Below are 15,430 nucleotides of genomic sequence, written 5' to 3'. Positions count from 1 at the left end.
CACCGGCTTAGCAAGAGCTAGGTGGTTGAGCGGGAGCTTAATGGCTCATTAAGGCTAAGATAGTTCAAGTGGGAGCTAACAGTTTGTTTAACAACGAACTTTTACCCAAAGACAATATACATGTCTCTTTGTAAGCTTTCAAGTGAGACTACGGGCACTACCTCCACAACCTAAATGAGAACAAAATTTTTGTTGCTCTAAGTGGTGTCTTTCTGGAAAGTGACACATTTCCAAAACGACAAGTGGGAGGAAAATGAACTCGATAACCATTGAGATTAGCAACAAACTAGAACTGAGAATCTCGGAATACCTTAAAAGGGCTTCGTAAGAATACTTGATCAAGAATACTCAAAAGGACTTTACAAGTGCCTTAAAAGAAAATTCATTACTTAAAAAAAACTTTTGAAAATTTGGAGTAAGATCAAGATAATCAAAGGGATTTGGAAGCGCCTTGAAACTCAGTGTTTGATGCAGTAACCCCGTATAGGTACAGAATTCACCAAAGACTTGGATTGAATCCTATAAATTTTCTATTAAGTTAGAAATAAACCTAAGACTTACAAGCATACTATTTACTATTAGATAGTAAGGGAATAATGCCTTGTAAGATAGCCACAAAAAATCCAAATTCCAAATAATGGTTAGAGGCCATAAGATCCGAAATAGACTCCATGTTTGAAAATCATGTTTAAAACTTGATTAATTTGCATAAAGGGTGAAAGACCCATCGATTGCAAATAAGTTTTCAAGGAGAAAACTAACAAATGTGGAAATGTATATGCATACATAGGTAGATTGGTTGAAAAGGATATAATTAAATTCACAGAGTTGATTTTAATAAAAACCTACCCACCAATCGGAATGCTCAAGTCTTTTCGTGGTTATTCTAGCAAAATGGCACATATGAAATATGGCAAAATAGATACCAAAACCGCCTTCCTAAAATAGGATTTTGGAAGTGACTATAAAATAGTCTAAGGGTTTTGAAAATCTAAATAATGCTAGATTTGAAAGCAAGCTCAAGGAATCCGTCATGGGATTAAAGGAAGCATTGCATATAGGAATTGGAACATGTTTTCTCAAGAAGTTAATAAGAGGATTGGCTTATGGAGAGACATAGAAATTCTTATGAATAAGAAGTTTAGTGAGAGCAAAAGTAAATAAAGGTCCAACGAAAAGTTTGCGAACTCTATTGTGAAATAACTGTCAAATACTAAATGCTTAGATTTGAAAGTATTTTCGACAATGGACCAAGCAAAAGACGATACTTAGTACATATTGGGTATTAAGATCTATTGTATAGACTTAATAAAATGTTTGAACGTGTGTAGACACCCAAATGTGTCTCCCCAAAACCAAATCCGGTGATGAATACCTTTCATGTCATTTGATTATCGAACAAAGCGAAAGTGTGAAAAGTCTAGTGATGAGGATGTTTTTATTAAAATATCTCTTCTTTCTGTTTTTGAAAATATTTCTTTTCTCACCCTGTTTTATGAAAACGTGCATTCCAGTTTATATTGGTCCATCATATGGGTCCAATAATGGTTTAGTTGGATGGGGCTTGAAAAGATCTTTCCAACGATATATTATAAGCCCAATTTCGATGAATAATGAGGAAGTTATGGCCAAAATACTAAACTGGGCCCAAACCGGATTTTACCTACGACCCAATGATCATGTGGAGGGTCCAAGGGTTTAATCCCATTCCTAAACTAATTAGGATTTATTAGAAGCTTCATAAGTTTCTAAAAGATCTTAATTATCCTTTTTGAAAAGATAAGATCAAGGAATTTGAAATTGAATAAAAAACTTTCCTTTTTTAAAACTTTCCTTTTTTAAGTCCTAATTCTATTCGAATTTAAAGATGTTCAAAGACAGTCAGATATTATTTTCGTGCCTCATAATTTTTATCCAAATCTTATATGGTTGGATAGATCTTGAAATTATATTTCCAATGATATATTATATTATTAATTCCGAGCTATACCAAAAAATATATGAAAGGAATACGAAATTCTATCCAAAACTGACACCGTCCCACTATTTCGACCATATCTTTTTATCTACAAAATATTTTAATCTGATTCTAATTTGGTTGGAAAGTAGACTTCAAGAGCTTTCCAAGACATATTATGTGACTTATTTGGACTTATGGATCAAAAGTTATGATAAAAACAAAATTCGCAAAAACTGCTAACCGACGACTTTTATTTCGATTCGAATTTAGATTCTTTTCTTATTCTTCAACTCTCTTTTTTCCTATAAATAGAGGTCATATCTCCCCTTTTTTTTCAATCATCAACGCTCATCTACAATCTACAATCTACAACCAACTCTCATCAAGAATTTCTTGATACTCTCTCTCTCTCTCTCTTTCTAAACCAACTTTTCACAAACAAAATTCCACATTCATTAGCACTAGACACACCTAGCCAAGTTCGAAGTTGCCTTCGCTCTAAACGTGAAAGGTTATAATTTCTGAAGGTTTGGTCCCCAATCTCTATTTCCATTATTTAATTTAATTGTTTGATTTTATACTTTTCCTTGAAGTTACTAACGCGTGTATTTTGTTATTAGAAAGAGGTACGAGGCATCAAAGTATGTAATCTTATTGCTCTATTCTTGTGGAAAGCATGTTTAAATTTGTTTAATTCCTAGTATCATGTTAGGATGTCTTTATTGCTTTCTAGTATCATGTTTAGGGTGCTTCCTATGCTTTCTAATATCATATCAATATCATGTTAGTATCATGTTAGGGCTAAAGCTTTGATTCTTATTGCTTAGTGACATGCTAGGGTTTGTTATTAATCTTGTTAGTATCATGCCTAGGATCTTGCTATTATATTTAAGCTTTATTATTAACATGATTATTTTTATAATTATTATGTTGCTTGATGATTATTGTTATTGCTTGATCACGCCTTTTATGCATGTTTAAAGGGAATTTGTAATTGTAATCACGCTTAATAAGATAATTAATAATCTTGTTTAGGGTTAATATGATTATAATTCAAGTGATCGCCAATAATAGTTTTGCTTGTGCATTATATTCAACCAACATAGATAAACAGGTTTAGGGTTAATCTATTATTTGCATGTTAGTTAGAAAGCGCACATGAATACGAGAAGAATAAAGTAGAGGCCTATTATTAGGGCAGGTTCAATCTCTTTTAGGTTGGATTTGTACCCTCATCCTCGAACCCTATTTGGTTCAAGACCTTTTGGAGTTGACGATCTCATGGATCGTTAAGGGGTGTAATCTTCACCTTGTGAACGGTTTACAAGTTCCTAAAACTTGTTGGCGACTCTTTTGCTCTAGCTTCCTTCCCTTTGGACGCAACCATGATTAAGTGTATGATCACATTGGGGTTCAAGTTTGGGGTAATGCTTGAAATATTCCCTACAACGTGTAAAGGAATTTACCGTGTTAAACATGAATTGAAGGACTTTGAAAGAATTTCAACCTGTATTTATAAAACTAAGTAAATGTTTGAACTAAGTGTGAGCTAGGCTAAATACTAAGTCAAACAAGAAAGACTCTAGTAGAGACTTTCAACCATATCACATAGCAAATAGTTTAGCAAGACTCGGTTAAACTGGATGAGCTAAAATGTAACGTAGGTGGAAAGGATTGAGAATCATTCTACAATTAAATCCATCATGTACGCTACGATATGGAATCGTCACACGACTTGTTTAAAGCATGTGAAGCATGTATGTAGTACCAATCAACCTGAATCTATGTAATAGATCGTTAAATTATGGCCAAGAACATCCAAAGTACTTGGATAAGTAACAGGATTAATTCTTGACTTGTGGAAACAAATACAATTTGAGAATTGATGTTGCAATCACAAACCTTAACAAGGATTAGATCCTTAACAAGGAATTCGTTTATAAGCACGAGCTAACAATGAGTCGTGGCTTGAGAATGGTAACATGGATATGCATCCATGTGTAATGTGCAAGAATTTAAAGTAAATTTCCATGATCACAAGTGATTAGGGTATCCCAAATCATTGTGAGTCGTTTGGTGTGAAACCCAAGCGAAGCATCATCATGAAGTCTACTAAAATATATGTTGAGAATATTGTTGCCTTAAAGGCGATAATAAAGAATATGTTCTATGGAAAGTTCGTTGTTGAACGATAATGATTGTAAGTTGTCAAGTTGAAGATCTCAATCATGAAAATGAGTGGGAGCCATCACTTGGACAATAAATCCTAAATCACATATAATCCATGGCACTCTCAAATTTTATCATCTTATTATGAAAGTGATCAGTAATGAAGATGATAAGATTAGCAAAGTAATTATAACTAAACCTATGCAATAAGTGAACGATAACATTCACAATTGCATGAAATAAATCAAGCATATTAGATATGGGTGTGATTTCTATAGATGTTTAATAAAGAGTGTTTCTCTTAAAACATTCGGAAAAACCATTTATCATAAGATGAACCATTCAGGTTTTGGAGTAATTTAAAATTTCATGCAATTTTATCACTCCATTTGCTATTTAATTGAGGTTTAGAATTAAATAATGAGTCCATTCGATTCTTGGAAAATTCAAAATAGGGTATCAGGACCAGTCTTGGTAAGGAAACACCTATTAAGTGAACATTGAATATTATAATCGAAAATTATCCCTAATCGAGGTCATTTAAGCGATGGACGATTAATGACCATTTGAGATTAGTGTGTAGTTTGATTTATAGCACCGTTTCTTGTGCTACAAGGACATGATTGTCATAAATCATTTGCACAAGTATTGGTTTAGAACCATACTGGATCGACCTATGAGATTACTTTAAGAGATTAAAATCGTCATAAGTATACTTCTCATTATTGCTATCGGAACCTTTTTCCTCGACCATGAGTATTGTGAGCTTTCTTGTTTGAGTACTAGTCCGTTTTGATGATTGTCAAACGTCTGCCGTAATAGGGGATTATAATGGCATCACTCGGGCGGCTAGGTCCTCTCAGTAAGAGAAGCTACATTACAAGACTGGAAATGTCCCCCTATTAAAAATAGGGAAGATGCCTTTGTTGTTTACAAGGCCTCTCGTAGAGCGAGACTGTAAAATGCATGGCCGTGCTCGGATGGATTTTAGAAATCATCTGTTTATTGATAGTTGGACTTGGAATCGAGAAACACTTCTGGACGTAATAAGGATGACAAATAAATCTTACCTTATAGTTCATGAAGAGGCATTAAGCGACATAGGAAAAGGGCTATACACTAAAAGCACACTTGTCCGGAAGGACAAGTGGGATATTGAAAGGAATAGTGTCCTTCGAACAAGTGTATTATTCCGATAGGGGGTTCGAAATTATTAGAAAGCTGATTTTTCAGTAAGGTCAAGTGATCGGAATGCCTGGGTGGAGGCCGCTTCCGATCAGTAATATTAATGCATAATTAATATTACAACTTAATCTTGACTGAACCCTTCGGGTCACACCCAAGCAACTAACAAGCTGAAGCGACGAATTAATTAGGAATTAATTTAATAAGTCAACCGAGTAATTAATAATTGAACGTCGGAAATTCGAGCTTGGAGCGTCGAAACCGAACGTCGGAAGTCGAGTCGAAAATAGTAAAAGACGAGACGTGAAAATGATAATAAATCAACAATGACCAAAATACCCCTAGCATCAGAAAATCGAGTGCTAGGGGCGCAGTAAATGCTAGCAACCTGCACCAAGTGCGGGGCTAGGCTAGCATATCGCAACTAGCAACCCGCACTAGTGTGCATGGCTGTGCTAGCACACGGCAGCTAGCAGCCCGCACACTTGGTGCGTGGCTTGCTAGGCCGTGGCAGCTAGCAGCCCACGGTTGTGGGCGCAAGTGAGGTGGGCCGAAGCCTCACAACCGCACCATGGCAGCCCACAAGGCAACCATGGGTGCCCAAGTGAGCTGCCATGTGGCCGAACTCAATTGGAGGAATAGAAAGGGAGGTGGCCGGTTATGGGAGCTAGAGTGGGGGCAAGTTTGGTCCCCCCCCCCCTCCTCCAAATGGTCCTCACCTACTCCTTGTATGCTTGCCACTTTTTGATTTATTACTAGTTTGATTATTAATTTTATTTTATCTTTAAAATAAAATGGGAAAATCAAATTCTCCCACATTGATGGGAGAGCTTTTCACACTCTTGCATTTCCCTATAAATACCCAACTTGGGGTATTAGGAAAAGCACTTGAGTAAGAGTTGGAAAAGGCATCACTATTTGTGAAAACCCTTAAAGTCAAGAGTTGAAAGAGGCATCACCATTGTGAAAATCTTTGAACTCAATTACTCGGGTTTAGGTCGGGCCTTGCTAACTCCAAGGCATTGGACCCTTGTCGGTGTTCGAGTTGTGGGTGGACTTCCGTTGGAGGTCGTCGTAATTTCGAGGCTAGCTTTCACTGTAAGAGCCCCTTAAGGTCGGGCAAAGCACGCGTCAAAGGTATAATTATTATCTTAATCTTGTCATTAAGTTAATTATGTTTACGGTTTTATTTATTGCGAGTGCGGTCTTGTTTTTGGGTTTGTTTCCATGGTGAGTCAGACTCACTAAACCCCAACAGGGTGTGCAACTTATGCAAGTTCTAAATACAAAAGCTTGAGTGATTTTACCTAGATCTCAAAAATTCAAAAAAGCAAAAAATAATAAAAGTGTGCAAAAGGGCAAGTGTTCCAATGTCTTTGATATGAACATGTCATTGATAAGAACACGTCTCAGATTACGTTCCTTATCAAGTGCTCGGTACCGTGCCTGAGAAACATGAATGCCAAGTGAGTGATAGACCGCATTATCAGGATTTCCCACGCTTATAAAAAAGGATTTGAATGTGAAAAAATGAAAGGAAAAAAAAAGAGCAAAAAAATAATAAACAAAAGAGTTCAAAAGTGAGAAACCTCAAGCATAAAAATACCAAGATTCAAAATCAAGGTTGCATACCTTGGGGGCTTATCTAGGGTCTTGAACCTTTATCCCCTTCTTCTTCGACCTTTAGCCTAACCATGTTACAACCCTTCAAAGACCTCTTTGAGGTATACACACACTTGTGCAAGGTTCGGCTAGAGCTACGTTCGGCCTGATTCCTAACAGATACATAGGCAACCTCACATTAGGGTGCGGCCGTAATAAAATGCATTCATTCATATTCACATTCATACATGATCATATCAAGGGATCTCCAATTCTCATACCTATCCATTTAGAGCTAGAATTTGGGGCTTGATCCTTACTTCATTAGCCTACCCAGCCTAAGAGTAACCATTATTTGGCTCTTCTCAAAATATTTTTTCCACACCCTTAGCCTTTGCGGCCTAATAACCATAGTGTCACTTGCACACACGTTACAGATACATGACCAAATAATCCTTCCCTTAGGAACCCTTGGTCATGAAATATTAACACAACTTTGAAGCATGCCTTGTCATATCAAAATCACTCACTATCATAATCATCATTGCATCACAAAGTATGAAGTACTTAGCATCCGCGCCTAAGTTACCCAAATACTTTGAGTCATCAATTGAGATAGCTTAGGATGCTACAATCCTTGCACCATGAGAAACAATGTCGACACATGCATCTGATTAAGCTCATACAACATGCATCATCACTTGATTCAATTCTTCGCATCTTCTTTCCCTTTGAGAAAGATCCAATACTTTACTTCTTTCTTTTCATGTCGTTCTTTTTCGAGAGAAAGTCGATACCCTCCACAAAAATGACGGAAAATTTTTGTTTTTCTGCATTTTCAAGTCGCACGAGCACAATCACAATAAAATGTGCACACGAGTCATGTACACATTGAGTCATGTCGTGTCATTACATTGAGTTAAGTTTACAAACACGAGTCATGTACACTTTGAGTCATGTCGCGTTATCACATCGAGTCGATTTGAGCACGTCGAGTTACACATTGAGTCAAGCAAAAGCGTTTAGTCTTATACAATGAGTTAAGTAACACCAAGCCTTGAATCAACCTCAAGCCAATCAACTGTAAAGGTCCTTTGGCAAAAATTTGATCTTTTTTGCAGGGCTCAAGCACATCACCTATACGGCAATTTTTTCTAGGATTGGATTGTCATCCCAATTGACAATATTTCCAAGAGTGGATTGTCGCGCATCTTTTTCAACGATAAATTTTCCAAGATTGGATTGTCACCTCTGACAATGTTTCCAAGCATGGATTGTTGTGCTCTTTCTGGCAATTTCTCCCAAGTTCGGATTATCACACATTCATAGAATCCTTGGCAATTTTTCCAAGATTGGATTGTCATACACCTAGTTCCTTATAGCAAAACTTCACAAAGGATTGTCGTAGGTCTTTGTAATCTTAATATTTCGACAAAGGTTCCCCAATGTGGCTTGTCATTCATTTCAGTAGTGGCAAATTTTCCCGAGACGGATTGTCGATCTACTCTTTTTTGCAAATGTTCCAAGACACGGATTGTCAATGGTGGCAATATTCTCCTAAAAAGATTGTCTCATAGCATTGGAGAAATTTCAAGATGGATTGCTTTCAAGAGTTATGTTCCAAGGCGTGAATTGTCGATCGTAGAAAAGTTCTTATGCCAGATTGTTACGAAGCATCGGCAACTTTTCTCAAATTGAATTTTGGCAAATTTTTCGAGATGCGGATTGTCATTTCATCATGACAACATGGGTTGTTACACGGCATTAACAAATTTCCCTAAACCGGATTGTTGCTCATCATTCAAGAGTTGTGTTGGCAACTATTCCTAAAGAAAAAGAGGATTGTCACCACCCCCAAAGCACACATTTAAACGAAGTATCAGCAAACTGAGGATCACAAGGCAATGAGGTCTTCGACGACTTTCACTAGAGTGTGAAAATCGTTAATCAAATGATCGAGTCAAGGCACAGACAAGATTTTGGAGATAGCTACAAGCAGCGGTCTTCGATGATGTCCCGAAGCACAGAGAAGATTGTCTACAGCGGCGAAGCAATGCCGTGATGAAGCACAGCCACAAAACTGAAGATGGCGAGGTACAGTCACCTTCGACGGTGTTCCCAAGGTACTGTGGAAGATTTTCACAACAAATGAAGATAGCGAGGCATTATTACCTTCAAGATGGCATTCACGAGGCACTTTGGAGGTCATCACAACAAAATACAGCAAAGAAAATCGGTTACATCAGAGACGTGTACTCGACGGTGCAAGATACGCGTTTCCAACTCTCTTATCTGTTTAACTAATGCTAGTTTGCAGGTATCGGCGTTACAAGAATACTTTAGGATCGCAGAACGTTCTGAATCATTCTCCGTCCCTATCGACTACTTTGACTTTTGTTTTCGAAACTTATGTTTCTCCAAACTCAGTCAAAGTGGGGGCTTCTGTAGACACCTAATTGTGTCTCCGCAAAAACCAAACCTAGTGATGAATACCTTTCATGTGATTGAATATCAAACGAGGTGAAATGTGAAAGAGTCTCGTGAATCCCTCTGTTTTTAATAAAAATAGTTCATTCTATTTTCAAAAACCTTTCTTTTCGTATCTTGATTATGAAAAACGTCTAGTAAAGTTTAGTTTGGTCCATGATATGGGTCCAAAAATTGTGTAGTTAGATGGGGTTTGAAAAGATCTTTCCAACGATATATTATAATCCCAATTCCAAGCTATAACGAGGAAGCTAAGGCCCAATTACAAAATTGGGCCCAAACCAGATTTTATGCACGGCCCGATGATCAAGTGGAGGGTCCATTAATTATTATTCCTAAAGTCATTAAGATTTTAATCTCTAGAATAATCTAGAAGGTTCTTTTAAGTTCTACAGAGATTAGGATTAATAATTATATTTTTATTTTGAAAAGATTTTTGAATTTTATTCAAAATAAAACAAGTATTTTAAAAGATTAAATTCGATTTAATAAAAGATAAGTACATACGGACACCTCTTAACCCAATTTAATTGGAAAAAGGAAATCCGAACACGTCTTATCGTATAGCCGCTGTCGCGCCGCGATAAAGTCTGTCACGCCGCGATAAGGTCTGTCGCATCGCGATAGAACCAGTTTTACTCCGAGTCGAATTCTGACTCTTTTCTGATCTTTTTCAGTCGTTTTTCTCTTTAAATAAGGACGATTTTCTCTGTTTTAATTCACAAACAATCATCAATAAGCTTGATCACCCACAATCATCATCTCTTCTTCCTCTCTAAGCTAAAACTTATTTTTCTTTCTCTTTCTTGATTTTTTAAGCCTAGCCTAAACACACCATACATCTCTTTGATTTTTCTTAATTTGATCATCATTTTTCATTCACGAGACTCGAATACACCTAGCCAAGTTCGAAATTGCCTTAAACCTCAACGTGAAAGGCTGATAGTTCTGAGGGTTTGGTCCCAAATCTAATTTCAATTATTGTTTTAATTGTTTGATTTAATATTTTCCTTGAAATTACTAACGTATGTATTATTTTAATAGAAAGAGGTACGAGGGTTCAAAGTAAGTAATTAGATTACTTCTTAATTATTCTTTTGATATAGGAATCATGCTTAGATTATTTTATTAATTCCTAGTAACATGTTAGGATGCTTTTATTGCTTTCTAGTATCATGTTTAGGGAGTTAACTAATATTTCTAATATCATGTATGTTTCTAGTATCATGTTAGGGATAAAGCTTTGATTTTTAATGTTTAGTGACATGCTAGGATTTGTTATTAATCTTGTTAGTATCATGCCTAGGATCTTGCTAATATTATTACGCTTTGATGAGATTATGATGATGATGATTTGTGGAGTCAATAATTTTATGTTTCTTGATATTATTGTTATTCCTTGATCACGCCCTCTCTTGCAGGTTTAAAAGGAATTTGTACTTGAAATCACGCTTAATAAGATAATTAATAATTTGAATTTGGCTAATGTGATTTTAATTCAAGTGATCGCCAATAATAGATTTGTTTGTGCATTAATAATTAACCAACATAGATTAAATAGGTTTAGGATTAATATATTGATTGTATGTTAATTGGAAAGCGCACATGAATATGAGAAGAACAAAGTATAGGCCTATTTAGGGCATATTTAATCTCTTTTAGGTTGGATTTGTACCTTCATTCCCGAATATCCAGTCATGGTTCAAGACCACTATGGAGTTAGCGATCTCTGTGATCGTGAATGGTTTACAAGTTCCTAAAACTTATTATCGACTCTTTTGCTTTAGCTTCCATCCCTTTGGACGCCACCATGCTTAAGTGTATGATCACAGTGCGGGTCAAGTGTGGGTTGCTTGATATATTTTTCCTACAATAGTCATAGAAGACCTTGATAGTTCAACCTAATCATTTGGTGGAGCGAAGATGGTATTGCTTTAAGCTCATGTATCCAAGGAAGTCCAAGAAGAAGGTTAAATATAAGTTTAATGTCCATGACATGAAATTCAACCATCTTTTGTATTGGACATGTGGTAATTGGTAGCTTAATAGTTCCACACACCGATCTCCTTGAATTATCGTAGGCCCTAATGCTTTGTGTTGTTGAATGAAAATCTTTTTCTGGATCTAGGCCTAAAAATTTCCCGATTCATAATGGCCATACATTCACGGCGGACTCATTGTCAACTAAAGTAAGAGAGATGTTGTATCCCTTGCACCCCACAGTTAGGTATAATGTGTTATTATGGGTAGTATCTTTTGAAGGCAAATCATCACTAGTAAAAGTGTTTGACTTGTCGGATTTTCGCAAGTAAGCAAGCTAACGAGATCTTGTGAAGTTTTGTCCGTACTTATAGACAAAGTAGTTAGAGCATTCATTAGAGAATTCCTATGTTCTTTAGAGGTACTTAGGAGTTCCTAAATGCTAACATTCGCCTTAGATTGATGAAGTTTTTTTACCAATGGATCTTCTACCTCAGGTGGAGGTGGTATTGGATTTTGAATTTGATTTTGATTAGTTAAAGATCCATTTGGTTGTGCTTGGTAAACTCGCCCAAAACGAGTTTAATGATCTATCTCATTTGGATTAGTTGTGGGGTTCATGAACCAACTTTCTTCTAGAGGCTTTGAATGTGCCTCCATTTCGAGATGTTCCATGAGTTGTGCTTGATGCCATTGTTCATCTAAGGAGAGATTTGATAAATCTTATGATTTCCCCAAGAAATGATCCCAATCAAGCGTTCCACTTGTTTCGTTTTGGAGACAAGATGGAGGTGGGACGGCGGCATACTTATAGACATAAGTCTTTGAAGTCGTCGTCCCATAACCCACACATTTCATTAGTTGCTCCTATGAGTGTTGTGGTTAGAGGTTTCCCTATGGGAGTGATATAATCTAAAGGGTTGAATGTATCACTTCTCATATGGTCCTCATCAATGTGAAATATTCCCAATGGGGAAACATAATTATTAGGTTTAGGTGTGGGAATTTTACCATCGTCTATAAAATCTTGAATTTTGTGTTTTAGGACAAAGCAACGTTCAGTATCATGTCCAACACCTCTATGATAAGCACAATAGGCATTGTCGTCCCATTGAGGATTTTTCTTTTCTAGAAAAGGGATTAGCGTTGGCCCTGTTGGTGTGAGCAATCCTTTTTCACTTAGTTTTTCTAGTAAGTCTTTATAGCTCACAGGAAATGGTGTAAATCTTCTTTCTCTTGACCACCTTTTCCGTGGATCATTATTATTATATTGCAATGTGTTATTATATTGTGTGGAAGTTGCAAACACATCAATAGAGGATGAAGTGTTATCATTCCCCTTTTTGTAGTTATTCTTAGGTTGATGATGAGGCTTGTTTGCTTTTTCTTTAGCAAGAGCATCTTCAATCCTAGTGGCCACGGAATAGACCTTTTGAAAAGTGTCTAGACCAAGGTAGCGTAGATGTTTGTTGTACTTTTCATGACAATTGTCAATGAATTTTTGTACCAATTCGAGTTCTGGTGGCCTTTGAGCAAGATGGACCGCCTTTTCTCGCCATCTACCTTAGAAAACAAGGAAACCTTCGTCCTCACCTTGCTTAAGCATTTCAAGTTCACGTAAAGTTGAATTGAACTCCACGTTACTCTCATATTGGGTGATGAAAGCCGAGACTACATCTTCCCATGTGCTTTTGAATTTGGCATCTAGTCCATAATACCACTCTCTCGCGGCTGGGTCTAGAGATAAAGGAAATATCAAAGCATAAATCTTAGGATCAACTCTCTTTAAAGTCATGGTGCCAGTAAAACTCATTAAATGATTTTTTGGATTATTGGTCACCTTGAATATTGGTAAGTCCGTAGCTATGAACTTTTCTAGTAAAGTAAGTCTTATAAGAGGAGCAAACTTTTCTGCGTCTAAGGACTTATTCCCCATCGTAGAGCGAAGAATAAGCTTCTCTAACGAATTTTCTCGTATGGATAGTTCATCCATTTTTTGTTGCAAAAATAAAGCCTCAGCATTTTTCCTCTCAGTTTTTTCGAGTTTCTTGATTCTTCTCTCTTCGGCCTCTTGAGCCTTTTCCTCTCTCATGCGAACAATCTCTTCTTGGAGTTGTTCTATGGTTGACATTTTTGTTTGACTAGAATGAGTTGTCAAAGGGAGATGGTTTGAAAGGGGCGAATTGTTTGATGGCAAACGTAGAATGCGAGCGCCCGGGAGTCTTCGTTCCCAAGCTTGGAAACCAGCCCTAAAGGAAGTCCGAGGAATTAAGAAAACTGATACGCCTGTTTATTTTTTAGAAAAAAGAAAATAGAGAATGAAAGAAGAAAGAAAAGACGCAAAATATATTCGAAAGGATAACATCACCTTTCATCAATTCATTAATTATGATATTGTTTGCACAAGTCAATTGTCCATGAAGAATCAAAATGATCTCGTAACAGAAGGCGCGCGCAAGAGACTAGGTTGCGCCCGGATGGCGCTCGTAGCCCTAGTACTTGCGCTGGGAGTGTCGTGCGAGTTTTTTTTGTCGAACAGTTTGGTTTTTTTTTCTCTTTTTTTCTGACGATTTTATATATATATATATGATATGCTTGAAGGGACAACTTTGCAATTGGGAACCTAAATCAAAACTAAAAAGCTATCCTAAACATGTCACAAATAGTCATGTAATCATGGAAGTATACAATAAAGCCATTGATCCACATAATTCCTTTCTAAGGTCGAAGCTTGGGTGTCCAAAGGTACCATATCTTAAAAGACGATGCACAAATCAATCACTCAACGTGTTGACCCATGACATAGTCCTCCCAACATTTTGTTAGCGATATGGGTGGGATAATTGTTATTGATTTTGGGATAAAAGCCTAGTGTTGGAAACCCCTAATCAATGAGCCAATCCCTAATGGTTATAGTGTGCTATGATTATGCATGATGCAATGTTGCTTGTTTGGTTTTACTTTTGTGAAAAAAGGAAGATATTATGCGTTCAAGTCTCGCTCTCTAACTAGAGATTATCCAAGTCAGTTCCCGTTACATCCATAGGCAACCTAGTGTTGGAAACCTTGGACCACAACTAAAAACTAATCTTGTAACCTCTAAGTCACCAGTGGAGTCGCCACTGTAAGGAGGGTATTCCCATCGTAGGGGATCCTTCTCCTTTATGCCCATGACCCTTTAAAATCCTAGGACTTTACACTTTTTGAAGGTGTATTAGGATTTAAATTCCTGACTGTTTGGGGGACTTTGAATTAGAGTTGATCCTATCATTACACTTTTTTGTAAGAAACTAGTAAGTAGTCGCTAATGAGTTTTAGGAAAACTCATAAACCTCGTTCATGCCTTTCTCCCAACTAGAGTTCAAGGGATATTTAGCATGAATCATAAGTTTACTCATGCCCAAATTGGTCTACTTGTACCAAAAATGAGTTCGGGAGCGAGGGTACTAAAATAACGTTCCCTTTAGGGGGAATCACTATTCTAGCCCTAGTGCGGCCTATACTAGCTCTTTCTTTTTCACAATTTCATCACCAAACAATATATGCAACATTATATCTAAAATTAAGTTAGTTGATTTTATTTACACATATCGATCACGTAGGAATTACATTGCAAAAGTTGTTATTCTTTATTTAATTCAAATTTGTGAAAATAACAAAAGTAAACAAGATTCACCTTGGCTTAGGTGATAAAACAACAAATAATTATTACAATTCTAGTCTTTAATTAACACAAGATACTATGTGAAATCAATTAATTAAAAGTTTATTTAAAGTGGTCAAACAACACTAATTAATCGATTAAAGTTAATTAAACAATAATAAATAAATAAAAAAAGGTAATTTATCTAAGTGCTCGGGAAACTAACCACTTTTCTTTGCTAGATCTTTGTTTAGAACACTTATGGACTCCTTCTTATTCGGGAACCTCCATCGTAAGGACAAGTAGTAAGAGGGGTGAGTGTTTAGGACAAGAGGTTGATTAGTACACAAGTTCACAAAGTTCCTGCCAGTTTTTCGCGGGCTAATTTCTATGTGTTTAAGCTT

Source organism: Chenopodium album, chromosome 13 (assembly GCF_948465745.1).
Source record: "Chenopodium album chromosome 13, dcCheAlbu1.1, whole genome shotgun sequence".
Classification (NCBI taxonomy): Eukaryota; Viridiplantae; Streptophyta; class Magnoliopsida; order Caryophyllales; family Amaranthaceae; genus Chenopodium; species Chenopodium album.
This window is presented reverse-complemented; position numbering follows the sequence as displayed.